At 35.2% G+C, this 6,299-nt stretch overlaps 1 pseudogene; it reads left to right on the top strand.

The window, feature by feature from the left end:
* The first annotated feature begins 1,137 nt into the window (after positions 1-1,137).
* On the top strand, positions 1,138-1,830 carry LOC143305362 (uncharacterized; annotated as a pseudogene).
* The last annotated feature ends 4,469 nt before the right edge of the window (positions 1,831-6,299 follow it).

The following is a 6,299-nucleotide window of genomic DNA, read 5'->3' as shown; positions in this document are numbered from 1 at the left end:
TCATTCTGGTCGAACGCTAGCTGCAAAGGGATCAAAAACCATTGAAGCTGTCGTACAGTCCATATCATCAACCACTCATAGTTATACTGTTACGAGCCGGAGGGGGCGGCTGCGTAGCCGGGGCTTAATTTAGGTATATGGTATTTGTTAATGGCTTGACCAGTGTTGTTATTAACACTGGGAGCCTAAGGAAGTAGACGTGGAGACGAACCTACGTATGGCTAACGTAGGGAGCTCCAGGAGGTTGGCTATGGTGGACGAACCTACGTATGGCTAACGTAGAGAGCCACAGGAAAGGTGTAGAGTGGAGGACGAACCTACGTATGGCTAACGTAGAGAGCCACAGGAAAGGTGTAGAGTGGAGGACGAACCTACGTATGGCTAACGTAGGGAGCCTCAGGAGCGTGATATGCGGACGAACCTACGTATGGCTAACGTAGGGAGCCGCAGGAAGCGTTAGTATTAGGTCTCGTAACTTGATTGATGTACCTCGAGCGGTAAAGGTACACCTTAGTGGGTTTCTGGATAGTAAATATAATTGAATAATAGAATGTAAGTTAAAAATAATGTGAGTTTATTCTCTATTCCGGGGCTTTACAATTGTTGTGTGTAATTGTCGCGGTGTTCGATGAATTAAACTCTAGGTCGCAAGTTTAAATGAGTTGAATAAATAGAAATTAGTTTCGATTCCGCGAAGCAAGAATCTAATCCTTCTTGGTTTTCACGAACGCGAGCAAACGGGGGCGGACTACAACGATTAAAATAATGCTTAACAGCAGACAACGTACTGTATAGTTACTGTGAGTGCTTGAAGGGGACTTGAATACCCGATCTCGCAGAGTTTCCTCGTTGCAGAGATTATCCGTAAAAGAACGTACTGACGTGTAACGAACTGATTCTAGACTTCAACTAGACCCGAGGTGCCCTTGTCGCTACCCTTTTTATACTCAAAAATTAGAGTAAAAGAGTGGTGGGGACTGACTCTACGTGACCCGTAGGACCGCGCCCTTGCTTTGCGATGGTCTCGAATTTTCTAGAAGGCGGTTGGTGTCGGGTGCACCCATCCGATTCCATATAAGGAAATTTTTTGAGAAGGGTTTGTAACACCATATAAGGAAATTTCCGAGACGGATACGTAACAATACCATACAACCTACTGTATCTGCAAATGGAAAATTGCTTTCACCGCTTTACATAGTTTTAAAGGAATCAAGCGGACAGTTCGGACCAAGAGTAAAAGAAAGTTTATTCAATGCTCCAAATGTTCATGTTTCTGCTTCAAAATCTGACAAATTAACTTCAGAGCACTTTAAAACTTGATTTACTGAAATATTTTTAACAAACGTGGGATCCCGAAGCGTTCTCCTACTAGATTCATGGAGTGAACACTGTCCAAATGTTTTGCAAAATCTTGTTCCTGAAGGAAAAGAACTACTTTTTCTGACGATACCGAAAAAGACGACAGGAAGACTACAGCCTCTTGATGTTCTTGGTTTTCGAATATGGAAAAATTTCGTAAAAACTTTTTCCGATCAGGTCATTTTATTGAATCATGTCATAAAACTCCAATCTCTTGTCCATAATCAGTTGTCTTCACCTAGATTCCAAAATTTGTTTAAGCATTCGTGGTATAAAAGTGGATATATAGAAGAACGTCCGGAACGCTATGAAAATCCAGTCGATTATTGTTTTACAAAACAGGTTGACAAAATTCATCGGTGCGATATATGCGGAGAATTAGCTATACTTCGTTGTGCTTGGTGTAAAAAATATTTATGTTTCAAACACTTTTTTGAAGAATTTCATTACTGTAAAAGCTATGTCGAATAATGTTGGTTGTTATACATATACATGTAAAATAATATTATATTCTAATAAAAATTAAAGTCAGAATAAGCGAAATATGTATAGGAGCGGATTTAACGAACACAGTATGGATGAATGAGTGTTACTATATCAAAAACTCTTACTCTACATTTTCAGCTTATTTTTATATGTAGATTAACCGTTTTTTCAATTGTACTACATCGGAAGTACTCTGTATATTGTAGAAAGCTTACACAATAAATGTACTTCATCATATGATGATAAAATTAATCTTGCAATTATGAAAATGACATGTAAAACGAATGGAAAAATAGTTCTTATCAAAGATCTTATCAACGTTGCAAGTATAAGTTGAGTTAGCGGTCAATACAGACATTCAAAAAACTTAAATCAAAAATTCCATCGGAATAATTAAAACAACTATACACTATAATACATCGTTGAATTCATAATAAATAGACTTTTTTATTGATTGAAAAAAAGTAAAGTTTTTCAAAACGGAGGGGGAGGGGGAATTCAATTTTGCAAAAAAAATGATTAAAAAAAAAACTTACACGCAGCCTTATAGACCTCAAGAAACGGTATAACTTTTATTTCAACTATTTTTTTATATCTTTTGTTGTTTACGATTTATAAGCACGTATATAGAAAGAGCGGTTCGGATAAAAGGGTTAATATCTCCCTCAAAGTGAAAAACGGGCACCAACGAATTACAGTTATCTTCATAAATAGGTCTAATAAATATTTATGCAAAGTTTCATCAAAATCGGAGTGTATCAGTCCCCGATGTTCCCTTGTAAGTGTGATTGGTCTTCTGTAAATATGTACCTAGAATATGAAGAACAAGCCGGGGGTATTCTAAACTAAAATATTAGAAGTGATACTTACTGGTTTTCTTTTATGATATTCCTGTTTAATAGTCTTTGTCCTTCGGTCATTGTATTGCGGACAAAGTTCTTCCACATAGCCGGGCTGATACCGTCTACATTCTTCTGCGATGAATTCTCTACGTCCGATATATTGTAATATACGATGTATAATATTAGTATTTTTGAGGTAGGGATTTAATATGCGCCAAAACTTACGGATATGCCTCCAGACTTTTAATTTTTGTTCGTTGATTAATTTGTTCATGACATCTGTTTTTATACTCGAACAGGGTGGACGTGATGATGCAACATTTTATATGTTGTATTCGAATATTAGAATGTTTTTTCTTTATAGATGTTGATTGTGATCTACTTTAAAACAGATTCAACAATCTGAAAAGCTTAATTTTTGGACTAAAATTTTACCAACATATGACAGTCAGAAAATAATTAAAAGTATGAAATTAAAGTCCTCTCAGTTTTTTATTTTTTCTGATTTGTTTTTCTTCGGTGAAGATACACATGTCGACGGTTGTGTCACGTGGAAAGTTCACAGGTTTTTAAATGAATGGCATTTTTAAAGGTTTAGCACTTTATTTTTATAATATGATCCCGACTGACTGTGCTTATGTCCGGTAAGGTCTTTTATAATGTCGTTGGTGGTGGAGAAGGGGCCGATGATTGACAAAGTGGGATGTCCGTGAGAACGCGTCTTATCGAATACTTAAGTAGGTGGTCGCAATATGATGTTTAGGTGTCCGGTCGTGAGGAGTTCAATTGTTCGAATATCGATCGTTTAGGTGGGTGGCCGTAACACGATGTTTGTCCGATCGTGGGAAGAATTCGATTAACGTACGTTTAGGCGGCTCGTCGTAACATTCCCCCCTCCTTAGACTTGTTTTGGTCTCACAAAACGTACAATTTTCCGGGCTGGTTGAATATGAACGATGTTTTCTTCTATTGCAGGTAGCAAATCTTTGGTTGATGAGCTGGTACGTTCGTCGTAGATTGGCGCTGATGTTGTTGGTGGGAGTGTAGTATTTTGTTGTTCTTGATTTGCAGTCGCAGTGGGACAACAGATATTAAAAATAAATGTGGATGGTATACATCGAGAAAGTAGTTTACATTTGTATAGTGTATAAATTGTGATTACGGCTATAGATATGTATCCCATAATTTGTAATACAGAGTATGCTATTTCTTTTAGGTTTTTGATTCGGTGTTCGATTTGAATTTGATCTATTTGGTTGTTGATCTGTCCTAAAGTTGTTCGGTATTGGTTGAAATTTGGAGTAACCTTTGGAGTAAAATCAATGTTTTTTCCTAATAGTTTTAGATCACTTTGTGAAATGTTAAAAGAGAACTCTTTGAATTTAGTTTCATAAGTAACTTCTTGGGTGGTGCCTCCAATTTTCATTACATTGTTTTCATAGGTTATTATACAAGGTTCATCGCTTTTAATTAAACTAGGGGTTTGTATAGTTCGTGTTTCATGTCTATCACAGAGAATGTCTAGTGTTAATGGTTTATTTGGTATTAATATATAAACATTTGGTTGTTCAAGAGGTATAAATGTAGCGTCTATAATTTTGAATACGGAGAATGGGCACGTGTTAATTTTGTTTTTGTTGTTAACTAGCTCAATTTGACAATCTTGTGTTCCTAATTTACTATGCGTGGGTTGATTAAGTTTACAAAGATGAATTAAAGGCGTCCTTTTACAGAATTTTTGAATATATCTATAGTCAGTAGGAATATATTGTTCTTGCGTAGTAAATATAATTTCATGTTCGATTACTGGAGCCACAAAAATGTTGTCTCTCTTTGAGGGAATTGGATAAATTTTAGTGACTTTCCACTCTGTATCATCCAAAATAGGAGTTGTTATTGTATATACAATTTTTCCATTGTTGATTCAAAGTTTTAAATTACTAATATCAAGTAGGGTTTGAAAATTTTCGAGAGTTGGTTGAATATGATTATAAAGAAAGTGGGTTTTAATGATTTTATCAAATGTTTCCAAAAATTGTTGTGGCTTTACAACCTGTGGATTGATTATTCCTTGTTTACCTAGTATAATCGTGTTGATTAGTTCATCGAGATTTACATGTAGTTCGGAAAGGACAAATTCTGTGTGTATAATTAAAGAGCTGATTATTTCTTCGTTTTGTACATTGTCTTGGAGTTCGTTAAGTTTTATTTGAATTTGATGGATAGATTGAATATGAGAATCGTCTAATACTTGTTTAATAAGGGCTGATTGATTAGAAACGATGATTTTTAATTTGTTATTCGAGTCAAATAGTTTGTCCATGTTTTCGTTAATTATCGTTAAGTCGTTTTTATCTAGAGTACCGAAAAGAGATTTGGATACTGAACCAACTATATTTAATAAACCACGTCTATGAATAATTCTTAACGTTAATTTCAATTGAGCAATCATTTTTTTTATTGTTACGAGTTCCTTTACTAAGTTTTGAATTTCTATTTTGTACGCGCATTTATTACAATGTTTTGATAGACCTTCTAACGATTCTGCAATAACATCGGGTTGTTTTAGTAGGTAGTGTGGATTAATAATAATAGATATAGATACTTGATTAGTATACATATAAGTAACAATTGTCGATGTGTTCTAAAAATACTGTCGAATTATTTAAAGGTTCAGTATGTAATTTACAGTAGATTGTTCCAATGAAGTAGAACAAGAGGGTAAGGGTCGTCGGCCTGAAATAAAAAGTTTTAATCGATTACCATGTAGCTTTAATTGTCGATTCTCCGACGGAAAATGAATAGTATACGTTGGAGGAGAGGCCTGTATTATTTCTGCAGGTCCTAACCATTCATGATCGAGTTTATTTCGTTTATGATCGTTATGTAGAAGAACTCGATCACCTATTTTGAATATAGTCTGTAATTTTATAATTTTTCTGTCTTGATCCCGTTTATAGCGAGCTTTGTTTTTATTGAGTGTTTTTATTGCCTCAGAAATGTACGTGTCGTGTCGTCTCTTCCAAAGTTTAAATAACTGTTCTTTTGTCATCGAAGGAGTTGCAGAAATTGTTGAGGGTAGATTAGCTTTGTGTCCGAATGTTAGTTCAAAAGGTGTATAACCTGTCGATTCGTGAACTGAGGTATTATAACCCATACAAATAAGTTTAAGATTTTCGTCCCAATCGTTTTGTCTTTCGGCTGTACATGTACGAATTAAGTCTTTTATCGTTGCGTGTGTTCTTTCAAGTGAACCGTTAGATTGTGGATGGAAGGAGGTCGTTTTAACATGTTGGATTTTAAATGCCTGTTCAAACGTTTCCATAAGCTTACAAACAAAATTCGTTCCTTGATCAGTTAAAATTTGTCTAGGTGCAGAAGATATGTATACATAATGATCCAATAATTCTGGGATAATTGTAGTGGCTTGCTGATTTTTGAGGGGAACGAGGACTAGGTATTTTGTTAATTGATCTTGGATTGATAGGATAAATTGATTTCCTCTTTTTGTTTTTGTTAATGGGCCGAAAATATCCATGGCGATTTTAGTATTAGGTTCTATAGGTGTATCGGTTATGATAGCTTCTTCCTTTTGCCTAATTCTAACTAGTT

The sequence above is a fragment of the Osmia lignaria genome, chromosome 6 (genome assembly GCF_051020975.1).
Source record: "Osmia lignaria lignaria isolate PbOS001 chromosome 6, iyOsmLign1, whole genome shotgun sequence".
In the NCBI taxonomy this organism is placed as follows: Eukaryota; Metazoa; Arthropoda; class Insecta; order Hymenoptera; family Megachilidae; genus Osmia; species Osmia lignaria.
The sequence above is the reverse complement of the archived record's forward strand: the minus strand, read 5'-3'. Positions and strand labels throughout refer to the sequence as shown.